This window comes from Canis lupus, chromosome 19 (genome assembly GCF_003254725.2).
Source record: "Canis lupus dingo isolate Sandy chromosome 19, ASM325472v2, whole genome shotgun sequence".
Lineage (NCBI taxonomy): Eukaryota > Metazoa > Chordata > Mammalia > Carnivora > Canidae > Canis > Canis lupus.
In genome coordinates, this window is record NC_064261.1 from 36,269,339 (window position 1) to 36,291,448 (window position 22,110).

At 44.4% G+C, this 22,110-nt stretch overlaps 1 protein-coding gene and 1 long non-coding RNA gene across 2 annotated transcripts in view; both read left to right on the forward strand.

The window, feature by feature from the left end:
* Positions 1-22,110, forward strand: part of GPR39 (G protein-coupled receptor 39) — a 201,755-nt gene that overhangs the window by 9,808 nt on the left and 169,837 nt on the right. The window lies entirely within an intron of this gene.
* LOC112648531 (uncharacterized) overlaps positions 16,446-22,110 on the forward strand; it is a 48,973-nt gene continuing 43,308 nt past the window's right edge. Inside the window, exon 1 of the long non-coding RNA XR_003129108.3 lies at positions 16,446-16,676. This is a non-coding gene — a long non-coding RNA (uncharacterized LOC112648531). The remainder of the gene's footprint in view (positions 16,677-22,110) is intronic.

The following is a 22,110-nucleotide window of genomic DNA, read 5'->3' on the forward strand; positions in this document are numbered from 1 at the left end:
TGTAGAAGTAATTAAGGTCCCAAAGTAGTTGACCTTAAAATAGAGAGATTTTCCTTGTGGGCTTAATTAAGTCACATGACCCTTTATTTTTTTATTTTTTTTTTGTTTTTCTGTTTTTTGTTTTTTGTTTTTTGTTTTTTTCACATGACCCTTTAAATCTGGGTCTAGAGGTCAGAGATAGGGAAGGTCAGAGACTCAAAGAGGTTTGGTAAAGGAGTTTGATGAGCAGGAAATTCTCCACACTGGCTTTGGAATTTGAGGGGACCCATTGTAGGTAATGTAGGTAGCCCAGAGGAGCTAAGAACCAGTAAGGTAATGGGGACCCAAATGAGCTCAGGTTTTCCTGAGGATTTCCCCTAAGAATCTCCAGAAGAAAACTCAGGCTGGCCACTAACTTGAGAGCCTGAGCAGAGGTCCCAGCCATGTTATGTCTGGAGTTCTGATCCCCAGAACTGTGAGCTAATAAATAGACTTGTTTTAAGCCACTAAGTTTGTATTATTTTATATGTAACATTTGAAAACTAATGCATTCCCTGAACACTGATAAGGGGGCCCCAAGGTAAACATATGGCCTACCTTAGTTATTTCTTTCAAGACAGGCCCAGTCTCTAGAACCTTATCTCTGATAAGTCTCACCTTCCAAGAACTACACCCTTGGCCCAGCCATTCATTGATTCACTTCCCGTTAACTGACGCTCATGTGAAGCACTCCGCAAATAGGAAGTTTATTAAGCCCCAGGGCACCACGGAATTTTCATTACACTTTAGATTCTCATTTGGGGAATTGGGAATGTATAGGTTTGGGTCACACCATCTGGAGTTTTGGAAACTTGGATACCTTGGTTGTCAAAGAGGAAGACTGTAGTGGATTGATTTTCTAATTATTATCCTTTTTGGTGGCTCTTTTTCCTCATAGCCTGGCACTTAGTAGGCACTGGATAAATGTTTGGTGAAATGATGAATGTCTAGGCTGCTTTGCTGCTTCCTGGAACCTTCCTCACCAGCTCCAAGTGGAAAAAGCGAGGAGGGAGCACCAAACCCTGTGCTGAAAACAAGTCTGAATGAGAGAGATGTCTTGGGCTAACAAACTTTACCATTTTCTGACATGAGGGTTTCTGCCAATTGAAAAACTTGACAAAATTTCCTATTTATACTTCCTATGTGTATAAGAGGCATTCAGGCAGCCAGAGGCTTTTGAGATGTCTCATCATACTGCTTTGCACATCTCGAGGGTGGCTGTATACTTGGAGAGCAGTGGCGTTCCCAGAATCTGACAGATGGGGATCAGGAGGCAAGGCTGCAGTGTCAGGTTGCTATTGTACTTCTGAAATGTCTAACTGGCTATGAAACCAAAGGCATGCAGAAATGGGAGTCAGGCCCAGTTGGGAGCAACGAGGTTCATTGAACTTATAGAGAAAAGCCATCTTCTTTCTCTAGTGAAGGGGGAAAAAAATCCAAATTACCTTAGAAATAAAACATCATACACAGGATGTTTGGGCAGAGCTGAAGTCATTTGGTCTTTGACTTTATGTATTATTATTCTTTGGAGGACATGATAAACTCACCAGAAACAAAGCTTTCTGGGAAATTTATGGATTTGCTTTTTATATGCTACAATTCTGAAGGATTAAATATCGTGTTGAGATGACAGCTGCATATTTTGTTTATTTAGAGGATAGCTGATGGTTGTCACAGTTTTTCAAGTTCAAGTTTGTCTCTACTGAGGAGGCAAGTGGGAGGCCTTGGTGACTGAAGGTTGTTTTCCAGAGCATAAAGGAAACTTCCGTAGAAGCAGGCTGTGTTCCTTCTTGGATTTGGGGTTTCGTGACTACCAAATCTCTTGGAAGGCCCACTTCCTCTGGGAAGCCTTCCTGGACTGACTTTCCCCTGTTCCTCCAGCAGGCCTTTGAGTTTCATTTTGGTGGTTGATCCATCAAGTATGTATGAAAGCCTAAAATATGCATGATATCATTTGGACTTCAGAGATCAAGATACTGACTGATTTTCCCCTTCAAGGAGCTTGGTATTCCTCTAGTTGGGGCATCAAGATATAGACGTGAAACTTTATAGAAAGATGCTGTAAAATGCTCTTGATGAAGGATGGGGGTAGTGGCTCTTTTAGAAGTAAGCCAGTTCTGGGCTCCAGAATTTTTAATAGAGTAATTAAGTGGACTTCACTCCACCCAGAGGTATTATCTGCAGTCCTGATAATCACACCGTGGTATATGGATTTGCAGCATCAACATCAACTGGGAAAATGTAAAATACCGAGTTTTGTGCTGCACTCATACCAACTGAATTACCATCTGTATTGTAAACAAGACCTGTGATTGCTATGCACGTCAAAAGTCTGAGAAGCCCTCATCTAGGACACTTGGAGGGGATTCTTTAACTCAAATAGAACAGAAAAAGATGAGCTGGGAATGGCTAAACTCACCATTTGTAATAAGAACTATGAAAGTTTGTTGTGTAGTTGTAACAGGTAGGAGTTGTTCTAGGACACTTGGCCTTCAAGAAACTTTACATTACTGTTTCTTTGTTTATTTTTAACACTGGATGTGGAGTGCGATCTGGGGCTTGAACTCATGACCCTGAGATTAAGACCTGAGCTGAGATCAGGAGTTGGAAGCTTAACTGACTGAGCCATCTAGACGCCCCTCATATACTCTATTTTTATTTATTTTTAAGATTTTTAAAATTCATTTATTTTACAGAGAGAGAAAGCATGAGTAGGCTGGTGCTGGGGGGTGGCAGAGGGATAGGGAGAGAAACTCAGGCAGACGCCCCGGTGAGTGTGGAGCCTCACACAAGGCTTGATCTCATGAACCATGAGATCATGACCCAATTGGAAATCACAAGTTGGATGCTTAGCCAACGGAGCCAGTCAGGCACCCCTACATTCCTTTTTTAAAAAATCTGGACCCCAGCCTCCATTTGCAGAGCAGTGAATACTCAATCTCAGTCAACACAGCCATGGTGTGTGTTGCAGGCAGGGGAGGCAATGTGAGGAGCATGGGAGTGCAAGTGGCACTGGTGCCATGGGTCCTAATGATGGTGAATGTATAGGTTTGACTGTGAAGTGTTATGACAGGTGGTAGTTGTCAACCCCGAACACAGAATCATGTGTGGAGTGTGAAGCCATGCCCCTCTCCATTTATGTCAAAATCTTTGGAGATGAGGCCCTGGGCATCTGTATTATATTAGTTCTGTAACTGATGCCAGTGGGGTGCCAGGACTGAGACCTGGGGATGAGGGACTTGGAAAAGCAGGCTGGGCCTGGAAACCTTTTTTGGTGGCTGTGCCAACATTCCTTGACTGCAAGCCACAAAACCTGATCCTGACTTATTCAGAAGAAAAAGATAGTTTCTGGAAGGATAAGGAGTAGCTCCCAGAGCCAGAAAGGCTAAAGAACCAGGCTTGATCTAGGGGAAGAAGTTTGTGGCCAGCCTGCTCGGGCTCTACCCTCAAGGTGACGTTAGCTTCCGGCATCCTCTCTTCTTTGTCGTCCCTGTATCCAAGGTCAGATTCTCAGGGGTGGCTCTTCCTGGACTGGCCTGGGTTGTGCTGTGCTCCCTGGGGAGGCTACGAATTAGGACAGTGCCAGCAAGACTTTCTGTGAGGGGAGGCGTGTTCCTCACAGGAGAGCCAGCGACAGAGCCCAGAGCAGGAACAACAGAGTTGAGTTGAGTTTTTCCCTACTCTGTTCTTGTGGGTTGAGTTTTGTGGAGTTTTTCCCTACTCTGTTCTTATGGGTTATCTCTCCGTATCTCCTCTTGTCCCTTACTGAGTCCCCAGGAGTGATGTTCCCAGGAGTTGGGTCATCTCAGTGTGCGAGCCAGCTGGAGGCAAGGGACAGAGCCTTTCCCTTCCAAAATGTGGCTGTTTGGCTGGTTAATGCCAAATCCATGAGGCGGGTTTCCTGCCTGCGAACCTGACTCATTCACCCAGGTCGCTGACCAGGTATTAGATTGTGGTTTGTCATCACCACAAAATCAGTTTCTATCTGAACCTTGGCCTGGAAAACAAAGGTCTCCAGCCATGCCTCCAGGTCACATATGCCCTCTGCTTCCTTGGGCATTTTCCAGTTAGGTCTTAATACTACGCTCGCCTTCAGCCAGGACTCCTTGTTCCAGTTGTAAAAGCCCATCTTTGATGTTCAGTATGTTTACCATGCAAAATAGGGAGGAAGTGAACCACATTCATTGCCTTCTGGAAATTGAAACCATTATTTGAGAAAGAAAAAAGTCACTTGGGAAGAGCTTTGTTTAGCAAATGTTTTAGTCTCATGTTGTAACCCTGATTAATCTTTGATTTTTAAATCAGCTAGATTCCGTTACTGGGGCAGTGACTGCCTCTCCCAGCAAGGTGAGGAGCAAGCGGGCTGCTCTCCAAGGCACAGTCTCACAGTCTCTCCTCCTGATGGTGTTTTGGGGGTGGGAGTCACAAGCACCCTGAGCCTTCTCTGGGGAGCCTGACTTGAGCTGCGTCTAGAGGTCAGGTGGTGGGAGTGGGACATGTGTGGCTTTCACAGTCAGCAGCTGGGTTCTAAGCGTGCAAGGACTCTGTCTTGAGTGGTGCGATGATGGCGAGAGTGGTGTGTTAGCTTCCTGTAACAAAGTACCACAGACCTGGTGGCTTAAAACAACAGAAATGTGTGCTCTCACAGTTCTGGAGGCTGGGAACCTAAAATCTGTTTTACCAGGCTGAAATCAAGGTGCCAGCAGGCCATACAATCTCTGGAGCTCAGAAGGAGAACCCCCTCCCTCTTGGGCTCCCCCCAGTGTTTGCTGGCTGCTGGCCTCCTTGGCTCCAGTTACTCCATGTTACTCCAGTCTCTAGGGCCAGCATCTTTGAATCTCCACCTGCACCGCCTTTACGTCATCTTCTCCTCTGTGTGTGTCAAATCTCTGTGTCTCCCCTCTCCTAGAGGTATTATCTGAGGAATTATGGCCCACACTATTAATTCAGGATCATCTCTCTGGCTTAGGATCCTTAGCTTAACCACATGTGCCAAGACCCTTTTTATTTATTGGGTAACGTTTATCAATTCTAGGGATTAGGACTCAGTATTCTGGGGGGACCTTCCTCAGTCTACTATAGGTGGCACATGGATGCAGAAGTATAAATTGAACGTGGTACGTGAGCATAATCTCCTGAGCTATGGAGAGATGCCACGGAACATGAAAAAAGGCATATGTTCCAATCCCCGTTCCATCATTTCCAAGTATATGTGACCTCGGGCAAAGTGGCTCAGAACTTCAATTTATCATCTCTAAGTTGGACAGACTCTGACCTCAAAGGCTGATATGAGCTTCAGTGGGAAGTCTGTGGGGGCTTCAGGGCAAAGCCCGGCAGAAGTAGGTCCTCAATAAAATCTAGTTTCCTATAATGACCTGGCCATATTGCAGAAAGAATTCTGGTGGGAGACTAAGGAGGACTTTGTTTTAGTTCTTGCAAGCCCACTGGTGTATGATTGTCAGTGCACGGAGGGGGTGAACTTGAGGAGTTTGTCTGAAAAGTCGCCCTAGAAATACACAAAAGGAGGATCTGGGTTCTAGTCTTTAGTACTCCATGGAGTAGAAAAACTGTGAAGTCTCCTCTCTATTGTAAAGATGCATGGACGTTTGCATTTCATTCCATCATGCAGCCCTGCCTGGTAGAAACATAAACATGTTTTCAGTTCCTTTTCACAGAGTAAAAGTGGCAGCCCAGGAAAGGGGATTCTTGATGGCTTTGAGGAGCCTCTGGAACATTCTCAGGTAGCCCTAGCTGTGTGCTCATCCCAGTTGGAGAGGTTCAGGCTCAGAAGCTCCCTGGAGTCCCTACACTTCTGAAATTGTTTGCCTTTGACCTTTCCTCTGTGGGAAGTTACTGGAAGAGCAAGAGCAGCTCCAGGCCCTGGCAGCCCATTCTGGGCAGGAGCTGTTGATAAATGAATGTGTTGATGTTTTCTTCATGCACCTGTAAGGCCAGGGCATTATTGGCCATGGCAATCGATATATCAAAATGAATTTTTGGAAGAGTGTCATCAAGCTGAGCTTTATTTCCAAAAACACACAAAAAACTCTGCCCCAGGGAGGGAAAGATGACTTTCATAGTGAAATAAACAAAGTTGATGGCTTAGACATTACTTACGTCGTGCTACTTGATCTGAGACGTAGGCGCTGGGGTGACCAATTGTTCCCAGAATCCACATTCCCGACACCCATTAAAACTCGTGGCGCTGAAATCATGTTCTCTCCATTTTGCCCGTTTTAATAATAATAATGAGAACGTTAAAATGACATTCTGAATTTATATTGCACTTGTCTGCACGGCGCTCTGAGCACTTTCCAGACAGTGTCTCATCAATTCTCGTCACAAGGCGGTAGAATGTTGGTGGCAGGTAACATTTGCAATTATATTCAACTTAGTAGAGACCCCTGGGCTGGAGGAAATTCCGGGGATATGGGATGACGCTGCCTTGTGGGTAGAGAAGAGGTGGAGACTCTTGAGTTCTGGTTTGGCTCTCTGCTTTGCCCTTCTCTCCCTGCCTCTATTTCCATCTGTCAGACAGGATAACAATACCCTTCAGCACCCCCCAGCAGTGGGATGTGGAAGGATTGCGAGGGCTAATCCTGTTCGCTAATTTTTGGTCTTTTGAGTACTTGCTTTGTGCCCCGTGTTCTAAGAACCCCTTGCGTATTCATTCATTGGATTCTCACAAAGACCCTACGAGGAGGGTACAGTTATCTACTCTACAGATAAGTAAATTGAAATGCAGGGAATTTAAGGAACCTGCCTAAGGTCCCACGGCAGTTAGGTAGCAGAGGTGGGTTTGACTCTAGGTGGGCGGCCTGCAGAGCCTGTGGTATTATCACTTTGTTAAGAGTTGCTTGGACTTCTAGATTGCAAACAGTGCACAGGCACACCTGTGTATGCTTGCACATGCAGCAAACAGAAGTTTCACCAAGCAGTATCCACCTGCCCTTACCTGAGAATGAGAAAGGCAGTTTGGTATTTTTTATTTATTTCATTAATAAAAACGCCAGTCTGAGCCACTAAATTGATGTTATGATTGCAGGTAGGGCTTGACCTACAGTTCGAAAAGCTCTGCACTGCACCGTATGCCTTACGGATGCTCAGAGGAATGAGCCTGGGAAGAGAGAGGTGGGGGGTGCATGTGGTGGGGTGCATGGAGGCTCAGAGGAGGCCCGAGAGTGTGGGCTGAGGCCCTGGGTCTGCCCCCCACAGTGTCGCCTCCTGGGGCGACCAGTTTGTGTCTGAAGGAGTGTACCCAGGCCTGTGAGGGGGCCCAAGTGGTAGCCACCTCACAGCCTTCTCCTGCCCTGCTCTGTAAGGGTCTTTATAGCGTCTCCTCAGCCTGCATGCCTGTGCTTCACCTCTGAGGGAAACCAAGGTCTTTACGGAGCAGCCATCATGGGCTGGGCCTGTAGTTACCAGGCTCTGTGTGGGAATGCTCCAGAGAAGCGTCTGAGGCCTGGTTTCTGACTCAAAGGAAATTGCAAGCCCTCAGGACGGCAGGCAGACAGGTGAAGGGACAACCAGAGGCACCTGAGAGGTAAAAGGAGCCAGATAGCCTCAGATTCGAGTCCTACTTGCCTCCTCCTACTGGTGAGACCTTGAACAACACACTTGGCCTCTCAGAGCCTCTCTCTCTGTCTGGCTACACTGAAGCTCTAGTGAGAGAATGATGGTGGGAGGGTTTGGTGGAGCATAAAGTGTTAGGAGGAGGTGAGCAGCCACTGTCATAAGCAATATTGCCACGTTCTGAGAACCTAGTGTACCGGGGAGTGGCAGGGGTGAGGGGAAGGGGTGAGTGTGCTGTAATAGTCCATGAAGACTTCCTGGAGGAAGCAGCATTTGACCTGAATCTGAAGAGGCATTTTTGGCCAGAAGGATAATGGTTGCACTCAAGGGGTGGACAGAGATACTCGATCTCTGGCTAGTCATGTGCCGTTCATGCTTATGTCTGCCTCAGATAAGAGGATCCTGAGCTGCTTTCCTGAGTTTTACATGCCCCATTGGCCTGAGGTCACTGGCACACAACCACTTAGTTTGTTTAGGCCAAGGGTCAGCAAACACACGGGCAAGGCCTGTTTCTTACAGTTCCTGAGACCTGTCATGTAAGCCTGATTTTTTTTTTCTACAGTTTTAAAGAACTGTAGAAAAAAAAAGGAATATGTGACAGTGAGTATGTGGCCCTATAAGGCCTAAAATATTTACTATCTGGCCCTTTAAAGAAAAAGTTGGCCAACTTATGCCTTAGATCCCAAAGTGCATGATCGTTGTTTTATATTGAAGGTCTTACTTAGTTCTGAATCACCCTTTACTCATTCTTCCTGTCCTTCTGCTACATCCTAAGGGCACTGGAGAGAAGGGAAAAATATGCACATAATTGCTCATTTTCTTGCTGCATGGCTGTCAGGAATTCCCTTGCTTTCCTCTCATGGCATATTAATATGTAGCACTGAGCATGTATATATTTAGTTCTTTTGACGTGTGGCACATCAGTGATTAGTGCCAAATGCCAAAATGCTGCTACAGCCGTGATGCCATTTATAATAACATTCATAAGAATATTCCCCCGTGATACAGCTTTCCAGTTCTCCAACATAAATAACCCGGGAGGCCAAATTGCAAACATGATTTCTCTTCATGCTCCACCTGGCCATTTGTAATAGGCAGGCAATGCGAAATTTGATCTTAAACAAGCAGTTCAACCTGGAAAATCATAATGTAGTCAGGCCCGTCATTTATTTTAAAAATCAAAAGAAAACCAAAGGTGAGTGGCTACTGTGTGTGTGTGCGTGCGCGTGTGCGCGTGTTTGTTTTAGCAATGGTGCCTTGATGACAAGCTAATGTGGGGCTCAAAATAAAGGTATTGTGGGTAGAAATAGCCTTTCAGACACACTGAGACAATATGCCAAGAGGCTCTTAGCAAATGGCCGTGAAGGAGGATAGATTACTCTAACAGCTCTGTTGAAAATATAGAGTTGTCCAGTGCAGGTGCCTCAGACACGGCTACACTTGACAACGGTGGGACTTTTGTTACGGGAAGATTAGATGCCTCTGGATGGGTTTGAGATTGTCCTTGTCTTTTCCATGTAGAAAAATGCTACCACTTAGAACACAAAGTCGAAGAAACATCCTGATTGAACGCCTTCAAGAAAAGGGATAGTTTTGGGAGAAACACTTTAATTTGCCTCCGACGATTGTTTGGGGGTTCGTTCCTGAAGTGGTTTCATTCCGATGTGGGCTCAGATGGCTCTGAAGAGAGAAGTGAATTGTTTTTATTAAATCCCAAGGAACACAGAGTGTTCGTTCGTGCATTTTCCTGAGTCCTCAAGCACGTCTTCCAGAGCACAGCCTAGAGACTAGAGGTGGCCGGGATAGGTTTGCTTGTTTGACCAGTGCTTTGCTGTCGGTTTGTTAAAGAATTTGAGGCCTCTCAGCTAGCACGAGCTGCCCCCAGCTTGCCACAGGTATCCCTGTTCAGAGGCACCAGACTGTTTCACACATTTGTCTATGAAGGGATTGGGAGTTCAGGATACACGGTCAGGGGCTGTGGGCTGCACCAAAACGTGGCACCTGCTTATGTCCTCCCTACCCAGCCAGCTCGTGACTGCGGAACCCCAGCAGGCGAGTCCAAGAGGCTCAGCCCTTCTTGTAGGGAAACAGCCCTGCGTCCCACTGTGCAGATGGCAACCCACAAACCCCAGCCTCCTCCAAAGGACAGAGTCCTTCTCTTGCTGCTGCCATCCCTGGAGGAAATGTTGGCTGAAGGGGCAGCAACTGTTTTCTGGCAGTGGCTAATTACAGGGGGTACTGTTGTGACAGAAAGTTGTGGAAAGTGGGGTGCCTAGGTGGCTTGGTCAGTTAAGCATCTGACTCTTGATTTCAATTGAGGTCATGATCTCAGGGTTGTGGGATTGAGGCTCTCATGGAGCCCCTGTGTCCGGCCCCATGTCTGCCCCATGTCCAGCCCATGTCTGGCTCTGCCTTCTGTGGGAGATCTGCTTCTCTCCCTCTCCCTCTGCTCCTCCACCTGCTTGCTCTCTCTCTCAAATAAGTACATCTTAAAAAAAAAAGTAAGTTCTGAAAAGCCCCTTCTAGCTGCTCCACGATAGGCTGAACTGTGCCTCTTGGCTTGACTAGGCCAAATGCTTGCTGAGTGGGGAGTGTGGGTTGCTGGGCCCCAGTCCTCTCTCTGTTCCTTCTTGGGAGTGTGAACCGAGAGGCCTGCACAGCTTCTCAGGGGAGGGGCGTGGTGGGGTGGGTGATACATTGCTAGAGGGAAGGGGGAATAGTAACTGGAGATGTCCTTGACATTAATGTGAGTTCCAGAAGTGGGCAACTAAATGCCAACCTGGTGCTTGGATTAATGACTTGATGGGCACAAGAAAGAGATTGACCAGTTAACAAAGCTTAATGACTACTGATGTCAAGGTCAATGGGGAGGAAGGGATTAATGGTGAACACAGTTTAAGTGCTTTAGAGCATATTCAGGTTTGGAACTTTTTCAGTCATTGGGATTAATAAAAAAATAATCGTAGGTTTGTCATTAGTGAGAGAGAGAGAGAGAGAGAGAGAGAGAGATGAAAGTGTCTCCATTACAGCCGGCGCCAGGATGGAGATGAGAGACACACGTGCCCTGCGTAGGGTATATTTTCAGCAACTCCAGGAGCCTGGGAGCTCTCAGAAGTAACGTTCCCTCTGGCCTGCCCTCCTCTGTCCTCCTGAAGGACACCGTCCTCTGCCTTTTGTCCCTGTGAGTGAAGGCCTTGGCAAACAGGCATAACTATTGCGATTAAAAGCCCCAGCAGGCTCACTTTTAGCTTGTGTGAAGCCTGCCTTGAGTGACCATTACTATTCTTCATTTCTTGATTCTTTCCCAAAATAAGTATGATGTTCCTGTTTCTTGCCAGCCTCTGCTCTAGGCCTCAAAGTGAGGGGAATATTGCCTCCCCGCCCCCACACCACCGTGTGCTCCCTAGAAGCTTCTAGTACAGGAAATGAGAAGTGTATATAAGTGACTAGGAAGCGGGTCCCCGTGTGGTATGGTGGTCAGGGCAGGCAGTTCCCTGCTTACAGATACACTGCATTCCACAAGTTAGTTTATAAACACTTGGTTTAGAAACGGGGCTCATTTTCCAGTAGAGACCTTGTTTCGTGCATGAATGTGTTTTTTTTTTTCAGACAGGATATTTACTGAATGCCCCTTGGAGGGAATTGAGAATACCAGGAGGAATAAGACTTGCAAGGTCCTTCAAGCTGGGAGGATATCGGCACTTAAGAAAGAAATGCAATGAACTGCGAGGGTTGGGGCTCTCTACGGAGGGGTCTGTGTAGAGGTACCAGGTGGGCTCTGATCCATGGAGTTGTTGATACACCTAAATGACTTACTTCATCTTCTTCCTCTTCTTCATCAACTCCAAGCTTCCATTTCTTCAGTTTATCCATTGTGCTAGGTGTTGGAAGGAAGTCAACTTGCTTAATTTGAATTGACACGTGACTAGGACTTATGGGGGTGTCAGTAACCCCCTGAAAGGGAATTTTCTGTGTCTTACTGATGTAAGACGCAGATCGTTTAAGGTCTAGGCCTGGAAAGAGACTCTTCAGGCAAGGGAAGAGCATCTATCCTGTGTTCTGACCCAAGCTCATGAATGAAATTGTACCTGCTTCTGATTATTTAGCTTCAGGCCCCATCACACCTCCTACTGGAGCGTTTCTCTGCCATGGAGGAGTTCTCATAATTGAAGACGAGGTTCTAAAGTCAGTGTAAATGCAAAAGGCCTGCGTGGTCGCAGTTGCTCTTGAAAGTCGGAAAGGCCCCACATTGGAAACCAGATTACCCTCTTTTGGTAAAGGCCAACCACTTTTCTTTTGTGTAAGAACAGATCTGGTGATTTTTCATGTGGAAAGCAGGCGAAATAGTTGGGTAGAAGAAACAAACAGAAAAATACCAATTGTGAAACACTAAAATTGCAGGCCGTGTGGTGGTGGCTCACACCACTGGAGGCCGTTGGTGACAGGAGCCTGTTGAGACCCGTGCTGATTCCCACGAGCCATCTCAAACTCACTCCTTGCCTCAGGTGTGGGGAGATTCTGCTGTGTAGTCCTGATATGTGGGTCTGAGGGGCTCTAGCCCTGGGCCTGTGCTCCAGAAGGCCCTACAACTCCAACCACCCCCCCCGCCCCACACACACACACACACTTAGTAAACACAGACACTGCCACTCAGAATCTGGTTCATGACCCATGACTTTAAACATTTGCTCTCTCGACAGTGCTCAGATCCCCTGGAAATGCCTCCCCACAGCTCTTGCTCTGTGTCCTGGAGACCTGGGGAGCAGGTCTGATTGCCATGAAGGTTTTTGCCTTATACCCTTCCAAGAGCCAGATGCTGCTTTGGAGAGCAGGGAAGATTTGAGTGGCAGAAGTGTTTAAGTAAGAGGAAAAAAAACAAATTAATTATCTTGTCAAATTTCTCCTTTCAGATAGAAGAGATGCAATGGATTCTTGCATAATGAATATTGGTTTTCTATGAGTGCTGACCGCCCCTCCCCCCCATTTTCTTGCTTCTCTTTTTGTTCCAGTTTGTGGTACCAGAAGTAGTAGGCTGGAAATAAAATTTGAAAAATCAGCATGCCAAAGTAGCACATTTTCGGGCAGCCTACCCTTGGCTCCTATGGATCATTTTTCAATATTAACAATTTCATATCACTCTGAACTCTGTATAGTTTTAGGTAATAATTGACATATTACATCAGCAACTAGAAAGGCACTGCTATAATTAGGGATAGTCTTTATTTTATTTTTTATTATTTTAAAGATTTATTTATTTATTTGTGAGATAGAGAGAGAGAGAGAGAGGGAGAGAGGGAAGGAGGGAGGACCTCAAGCAGGGCCTGATGCAGGGTTCGATCCTAGGACCCTAAGGTCATGACCTGAGCCAAAAATAAGGGTCAAACAGTCAACCAAATGAGCCACCTAGGCACCCTGGCATAGTCTTATTTTTAAGCTATTTAATTTGATTTAATTTAGATTAAAAAATAAATTACACCGAGCTTTATTTATTATTTTTAAAAGATTTTATTTGTTTATTCACAAGAGACAGACAGAGAGAGGCAGAGACATAGATAGACAGAGAAGCAGGCTCCCTGTGGAGCCTGATGCGGGACTCCATCCCAGGACCCCAGGTCACAACTGGAGCCAAAGGCAGATGCTTGAGCACTGAGCCACCCAGGCGTCTCTAACCCAATTTTATTTAAATAACCTTGATTTAAATTGTTGGTATAGGGATGCCTGGGAGGCTCAGCAGTTGAGTGGCTGCCTTTGGCTCAGGGCATGATCCTGGAGCCACAAGATCGAGTCCCTCATGGGGCTCCCTGCATGGAGCCTGCTTCTCCCTCTACCTCTCTATGTGTCTCTCATGAGTAAATAAGATCTTTAAAAAAAAGTTGCTATACATTCAATATAATTAATACTTTGTTAATTTCAGTAGAAAATTCAAATTTTGATATTTACTGTAATTTTAATTTTTGGAAAAGTATATTCAGATTTAGTATCCTGAGCACATATTAAAAAAATCATTTAGATCCTAGTTATTGATAAAGTACACATAGTACTAAAATGCTTGATTTTTTAAGTTTTTATTTAATTCAGTGTAGTTAGCATACAGTGTTATATTAGTTTCAGGTGTACAATATAGTGATTAATATTTGCATTCATCACCTGGTGTTCATCACAGCACCTGCCCTCCTAATCCCCATCACCTGTTTAACCCATTCCCCATCCCTTCCCTTCTAGTAACCAGAAGTTTGTTCTCCGCTTCTTGGTTTGCCTCTCTCTCTCTCTCTCTCTCTCTCCCTCTTTGCTCATTTGTTTTGTTTCTTAAATTCCACACATGAGTGAGATTATATGGTATTTCTCGTTCTCTAACTGGCTTATTTTGCTTAGCATTATACTCTCTAGCTCCATCCCTGTTGTTGCAAATGGCAAGATTTCATTCTTTTTTATGGATGGATAATATTCCATTGTATGTATATACACCACCTTTTCTTTATCCGTTCACCTATTGATGGACATCTGGACCGCTTTCATATCTCGGCTATTCTAGATCATGCTGCTATAAACATCAGGGGGCATGTATCCCTTGAATTGGTGTTTTTGTATTCTTTGGGTAATACCTGGTAGTGCAATCGGTGGATTATAGGGTAGTTCTATTTTTAACTTTTTGAGGAACCTCCATCCTGTTTTCCCATAGCGGCTGCACCAGTTTGCCTTCCCACCAACAGTGCAAGAGGGTTCCTTTTTCTACATCCTCACCAACACCTGTTGTATAAAACACTTAATTTTTAACATAACTGGCATTTTTACTGAAATGAAGGAAGATAAATGAGTTGTATGAAAAAATGTATAATCATTTATGAATTATTTATGCTTTTATTGTAATACTCATTCAGCATTGCTGGAGTATTAACAATGACATGTTAAATTTGTTCATCTTTGATATTTTGCAACTCTCAGTCCTATAAAAACAAACACATTTAAAATATTGTCTTTATGAAGGTGTATTGGTCAAGGAAGGGAGAACACGTTTTATCGAATAATTGGGCAGTTTGACTTGTAACTTGAATATTTATGTGGCTTCCACTTGTACTCTTGGTCTGTGACACCAAGTCAGAATCACTCAACAGTTCAATTATGCTCTCCTGTCACAGCAAAGAGTTGAATTCTGTTAGGGTAGGATTGTGAAATGCTCCTCTTACACTGATCCAATGAGCCTAGCAGCATCATCCATTTGCTAGAGTCTGGAATATGCCTACTTGTGGAATGGAGAGAGGGCATTTTGCAGCTACTTTTGAAAACTTGGTAAGCCTGGTGATTGTTTCAAAGCTGTGCATTGATGAACCGCCCAGAGCTGTCACCTGGGAGTGCCGTGAAGGAGGAGGGAATGGCGTCACCATCTCCAGTTTCTTTTGCCTTCACTGTAATTTAGTTCAGAGTAGCAGGGGACCTTCCAGATTGGAATCAGCTGAGAACATTGGGAAGGGTCCAGTGAACAAATGTTGAGTCAAGCCTTGTTAGTGAAGAACAAAATCTTTGGGTGACATATCCCACTTACTGAGAACCAGATGACTTGAGATCAGCTCTTGGGTTATGGTCTCAGGTCCACTTAATGACTTCAGCAGTCCCACTTCTTGGTCCACTTTTAAAAATTGGATGGCCCTATTACAATTTTTTTAAAATGATAAAACTGTCATTTCAAAACCATTCATGATTCATTGTCCTGACGTGTTGTTTTCATCGTGACATATTAACACGCACATATATATTTGTGTTATTCTAATCAGCCTGTGTATATTATTTATATTTTTAAAATTTTGTATGTTCTCATATATTTTTCCTGGTTCCCATGATCCCTACGATTTTCATTTTTAGAATCTGCATAATATGGTAGGATGATGTTAAATGTCTTTCTGTTAGATGGAAATTTGAGAGGAAAAGAAGGAACTAGTTCATATCCCTTAAAGAGCTTTGAGTTTTTATTAACCCTGTGGCATCCCAATCACTCCTTAAAACCCTTCCTGATTTAATTGTGGCAGAGAAAATGATTTGGTAATCAAAAGGTTAACTAATGAATGTACATATCAGAGCGGATTTATTTTCGGTCAAAATTATGATATAATAGACTTAACCTTAGTATATGAAGCCCTCATATAATTGACATATATAGGACATTTAAGCCTGTTTTCTAAGTCTTTTCTTTCATTGTTTTGTGAGGCTTTTAAGCTGAATACAGAGATTTATTGTTGTGTCTTTGGTTCTATGACAAATTGTTGGTCATACCTGCGATTTATTTTTTACTAATTCATTCTCAGAGAACAACCTTGAAAAGTAACTCTCCAATGCAACACTCACACTATGGGGAAATGAGGTCTGTGCTATGATGATCTGCCTTCTAGAAATTTCTGGGTTAAAAAGTAGCCACTGCCAATATTTGTACCGGGTACAAGTTAAAGACAGGCCCCCTGTACTGATGAGAAGTGATGGTTAGTGGTCAAGAGGAGCCTCAGAATTGTGTGGTATAGCTTCTTCCAGAAGCATTTCATGCAGTTGTAGGCATCTTTCAGGAAAGTATAGGAGGGAAGGCAAGCCAAGAGAGTTGGGGGCTGTTTTAAGGAAAGGAATGGTGTACAGAGATAGGATTCATTAGAGAAAGATGTGGGCAAGTCTTGAAATGATATGGAATGGATGGTGAGTTAGTGGATTAAAACAGATTTTTAAATCACATTTTCAAGATTGTCTTAATTGATGTGGGAGGCCTCTAGGCTGAGCAGTACATGCATGTATTGGGAATCTGTACCAGGTGCCCAACATAGTAGCACTGACATGCTGTGTTCAACCTTTCATTCACTCATCCACTGATGACCATCCTCTTTGCGCTGAAAATGTGCTTTGTACTGGAAATGGGCCTCTGAGACACAGATTCATTAAACCTCTACTTTCTGTTTTCTTCAGGTTTAATGGGACAGACAGACGTACAAACCAGATGCTACAATTCAGAATGAACAGAATCTTGACTGAAAAGTGCTAAACCAGAGTCTCGGCAAGGTGCCATGGAAGCACTTGTTCATTCAGTGTGGCTGTTGAGTTTCTCTTATGTCCAGGTACTGGGCTAGGTGCTAGGGATACAGGAGAGAACAAAATAGGTAAAAATCTCTGCCTTGTGGGACTTACAGCTCAGTGATGCCAGAATCCTTCCCAGAAAAAAGGATTTTTTTTGCCTCTGCCTGGGTCCTGTGAGACTTCCTGGACCAGATGCTGCTAAGGCTAGGTTTAAAGGGAAGTAGGGGCAGCCCGGGTGGCTCAGCGGTTTAGCGCCACCTTCAGTCCAGGGCCTGATCCTGGAGACCCAGGATTGAGTCCCACATTGGGCTCCCTGCATGGAGCCTGCTTCTCCCTCTTCCTGTGCCTCTACCTCTCTCTCTCTGTGTCTCTCATGAATAAATAAATAAAATCTTAAAAAAAAAAAAGGGAGGTAGGAGTGGAGTAACAGGAATGAAGGGGTAGGGGCAGGAATGAGGTGGCGGAGTCATAAATGGAAGAGGTGAGGCTGGAGGTAAAGTAGGAGGCAATAATAGAAGGATGATGGAGGTAGAAGTAGGATAGAGTGAGTGAAGGATATGAGTGAAGGTAGGATGGAGGTTGCTGATGGATATGAGGGGGGGCCAGGGGTGGTGGTGTGTTGGAGGAGCAGATGTTTTTCTAGCACGGTGTGTGTAATGGTACCAAGAATCAAGGCAACATGGTTTAGGCCTGAACATGTTCTACTTCTAAGGGGAGAGATGACCCGATCCTGGTTCCACGGGGTATATGAATGATGTTGGGCAGACAAGGGGAATGCATGAAACAGATGAAGTACTGTGTGGCCTGGCCAAGGAGGTGCTGAATTTTGCAGCCCTGTTTGTAAATCGTTCAGCAGCAGGATCCGAGTAGTCAGCCTGTTGTAGCAGCCCCTAACCTAGTCTCCACAGCTCAATCCTTACCCTGCCTATCCCTCCAGTCTTTTATTAAATGTCTACTAGCACCTCTGGAGTCCTGCATAGTAGATCCTGCCCACACAAAGATAGTGATAATTTAAAAACAGGGCAGCCCGGGTGGCTCAGCAGTTTAGTGCCACCTTCAGCCCAGGGCATGATCCTGGAGACCCAGGATCAAGTCCATGTCGGGCTCCTTGCATGGAGCCTGCTTCTCCCTCTGCCTGTGTCTCTGCCTCTCTTTCTCTCTCTCTCTCTCTCTCATGAATAAATAATTTTTTAAAAAAAAAAAAGCCTAATCTGGAACAAGGCCTTCACTCTCTTCAATTCTCTGAAGGCTGAGAGAGGTGAAGAAGCTTCAGAAGAAGAAATGGAAGCTAGCAGAGGTGGGTTCATGATGTTTAAGAAGCAGTCTCCAGGGCAGCCTGGGTAACTCAGAGGTTTAGTGCCACCTTCCGCCCAGGGCATGATCCTGGAGACCCGGGATCGAGTCCTGTGTCGGGCTCCCTGCGTGGAGCTTGCTTCTCCCTCTGCCTGTGTCTCTGCCTCTCTCTCTCTCTCTCTCTCTCTCTCTCTGTCTCTCATGAATAAATAAAATCTTAAAAACAGAATCTGTCCTTCTTGTGCCTTGTAGCTATTAGGAGACAAAGGTAAATGTGTACAATACCAAAGAGTTAAGAGCATTTTGAGGAATAGAAGCCAAATCTGAGTGGAACATAGAGGGGCTAACATTTTTAGTAGGGCTTTTTTGCTGATAACATGTGGTTTTAATTTCTTAATGCTTCATTTTTGTCTGTCGTTTGCTGAAGCCTGCTCTCCATCCTCTTGCTTATGGACATCCTTAGCTGCTGGTCTGACCGCAGTCCAGATTCACACATTTCTCAAAAGTTTAGTATTCTAATAATCGATTGAATTTATGTCCCAGCTAGACTGCAAGCTGCCTGAGGATAGGAAACTTCTTTCAGAGCCTTAACTGAGTACAGCACAGGTGTTGCAAAAATATTTTTGCACAATTGGAGTCATTAGGAAGAACTCACAAAAAAATCTATAGAATGTAGAAGTAAAACGATTGTCACTTTTTGATAAAGCTATTAATTAATTCTTTGATTCCTTTTGTTGAGTGCCAGCTTTCCAAGTATCACTAACACAATTAAATCTTTTTTCTTTTTTTTTTAAGATTTTATTTATTTGACACAGATTGAGAGAGGGAATAAGCCGAGGGAGGAGCAGAAGGAGAGAGAGAAACAGGCTCCTGGCTGAGCAAAGAGCTTGATGTAGGGCTCCATCCCAGGACCCTGAGATCATGACCTGAGCTGGAGGTAGACCTTCAACCAACTGAGCCGCCCAGGAGTGCTGCGATCTGTTGATAGGACACAGCTGAGTTTATAATTTGTGCAGGAAGGGACAACACCTCCACAGCTTTGATGGCATCTTACAGCAGGAAGCCTGGCTGGAATTTGCTGAGAGTCAGAAGTTTGGCTCAAAGCAGATGTAGATCTTTCAATGGGAAGACTTAACTGGCATGGGTGAGGATCCCAATACAACAGCTCAGGAATTGTGGAAACAGCGAGGCAAGGGTATTGGAAACAAGGGATGCAGAGTCTTAGGGCGTAAACTGTCTGTTGAGGAATGCTTTCTGTGGAAAAGTTGATAGGTCTTTCAGGAGGTTCCTATAATGAACAGTCATTGTATACCTGAGCAAGAGTCTTCTGGAATAGTAAAGTCATAATGATGACAGTGGAATGGCACAGTAATGCCAACATAGACAGTAAGCAGTGTGCAGGGTGGACAGCTTTGGATCTCAGCCAAGCACGAGGTAATTGATGGCAGGAAGACAAAAAGGCAGGAAAGGCTTTCTGGAAAGTTTTGTTTGGGATCTAGGTTTCTGCTTAGGCACACGCCGTGGCAGTGGGAGGCCTTCCGCCCTTGGAAGTGTGCTCCAGGGATGAAAGGAGATTTGTTGACACATTGCTGACCCCTGGAGGCTTGTCTTGTGTAAGTGGCAGCCTGACCTTCTGTCCTAACTCACAGCTAATGCCAGCCCGGCTACAGTTGAGTGATGCATGAGTCTCTGTCTTCCCTTGTTCCTGTGTCTCCTCTTTCTCATGACATTTATCCTTCTAGAGAATGTCTGCTAACGCAGAGACTCACTGGATGAAAATGTCTAATAACCTCAGGATACTTAATTTCGTATTTCATGAGCTCAGAACACTGCAGTGCCTCTTCCATTTCATGCCTGCTGACACCAACTCACCTCTCTGCCGGGAGGGGATCATTCCTTTCTTTAATCATATCACAAAATCTCACCCCAGGAATCTGAAATTGATTTTTTATCCTTTGTGTCCAGACAGTGTAGCCACCAGACACCGTTTTGGTCATCTCATGGTGAAATGGGAGGTCAGCCCCTTATTATATGGGCTGATGCAAATTTCAGGAAAACAAAAACAAAAACAAAAACGACTTTAACTCTCCCAGACCGCTGCCTGCAAACCCCTACAGGCTGTTTGCAAATGGCAGCTTTTCAAATACCACCACAGATGGTATTAAACCCTCTTCGTGCAGTCCAAGTGGAGCAGTAAATAGTCAAAATAAGTGCTTGAGTTTCTGAGTAATAGCAGGTGGGCAGTGACTGTGTGGCCAGAGCAGTCACCACTGCATGCAAGGTTTCTGCAAACATCCTTCCTCCCCAACAAAACCCATGGCCACTCTGCTTCTGCTCCTTTTCTGTTATAACGGGACTGTTTGAACTTTTATGTGGTTATCTGGGGTTGGAGGGCTTCTCACCAGCCCTTTTTTGTTATTTTTACTGTTCAAAAACATTCTATTTCAGTCCTCATCATCTTTGTTCCTTAGCTGCAGGGAGAGCAAGTATATTTTTAATGAAGCGCTGATCTTTTTTTTTTTTTTTTTTCGAGTGTTTTTCACCAGGCCTTGATGATTGGCATTATTATCCTTTTCTGTCTGCCTTCTGCCTAAAATATAGAGGAACTTTGGAAATATTTTCTCTCCTTTCCCAGAGGCCCAGTGTGTCTCCTCTTCTCTCCCACCCCCACCAATTTCTCCTACTTGTTTTCTTTCCCTAAACCTTTCAGCACCCCCTACTATAATTTTCTCGAGGCCCTTCATAATCTTTAGTCCAGCAGAAGTAGCTGGGCTGACTCAGATAGTTGAAAAAGAAAGAAGGTCCACATATGGGGGATTCATTGTAGAATTTGCTCCTTGTGGTTTGTGGCAAGATGCTATCAGGGCTCCCATTGTCCCTTATTGGTGTCACCATCCTTTGGTCATGAGGCAGGTTAAGAAAGGCCTGATGTGACAGCCTCTGGGGCTGAAAGTTGTAAGATTGTGCTGGAATCACAACTCATAGGAGTCTGGATGGAGCTCTTTAAGACGCTCATGCTCTACCGACTAAGCTAGCAGGGTGCTTGGATGGAGCTCTTTAATCCCTATGCTGTGACTTGGCCTTCAGAGACATCCACCATGGATCAGCACAGAATTCATGTGAAGCAGATGGCCACTACAGTTGTATTTTCTGCTGTCTTCCTCCCCTGGTTGTGCTTTTCAAAGTTAGTGGAGATGACCTCCATCTTTCTGCTGGCACCCACTTTGTATTTTTTTAAACTGAGAAAATAATATTTTAAAAATTGGGAGCATAAGTAGCATGCAGTGTTATATTAGTTTCAGGTGAAAAATATAATGATTCAGTAATTCTGTACATTGCTCGGTGCTCATCATGATGAGTGTGCTCTTAACCCTCTTTGCCTATTTCACCCACCCCACCTCCCACCTCCTTCTGGCAACCACCAGTTTTATGTATTTAAGAGTCTGGGGATTTAAGAGTCATTGTTGTCTGTGCCTTCTTTTCTTTGTTTGCTTGCTTTATTTCGTAAATTCCACATATTAGTGAAATCATATGGTATTTGTCTTATTCTGAGTCATTTATTTCACTTAACATTATAACCTCCAGGTCCATCCATGTTGTTGCAAATGGCAAGGTTTCATTCTTTTTTATGGTTGAGTAATATTACATTTTATATGTGTACCACTTTTCTTTATCCATTCATCTATTGATGCACACTTAGGTTACGTCCATATTTTGGTTATTGAAGATTATGCTGCAGTAAAAATAGGGGTGCATATATCTTTTTGAAATAATGTTTTCATATTCTTTGGGTAAATACCCAGTAGTGTAATTACTGGATCTTAAAGCATTTTTATTTTTAACTTTGTGTGGAACCTCTATATTTTTTTCCATAGTGGCTGTACCAGTTAGCATTCCCACCAACAGTTCACAAGGATTCCTTCTTTTTTTCTGTCTGCCTGTCTGTCTGTCGCCGAAACACAACGTGTTAGCTGATTCCTTCTTTTTTCCTCACATGCTCACTAAAACTTGTTATTTCTTTTGGTTTTGATTCTTGACACTCTGACACCTGTAAGGTGGTATCTTGTGGTTTTGATCTGCCTTTTCCTGATGATTAGTGATGTTGAGCATCTCTTCATAGGTCTGCTGGCAACCTTTATGTCTTCTTTGGAAAAATATCAATTCATGTCCTCTGTCCAGTTT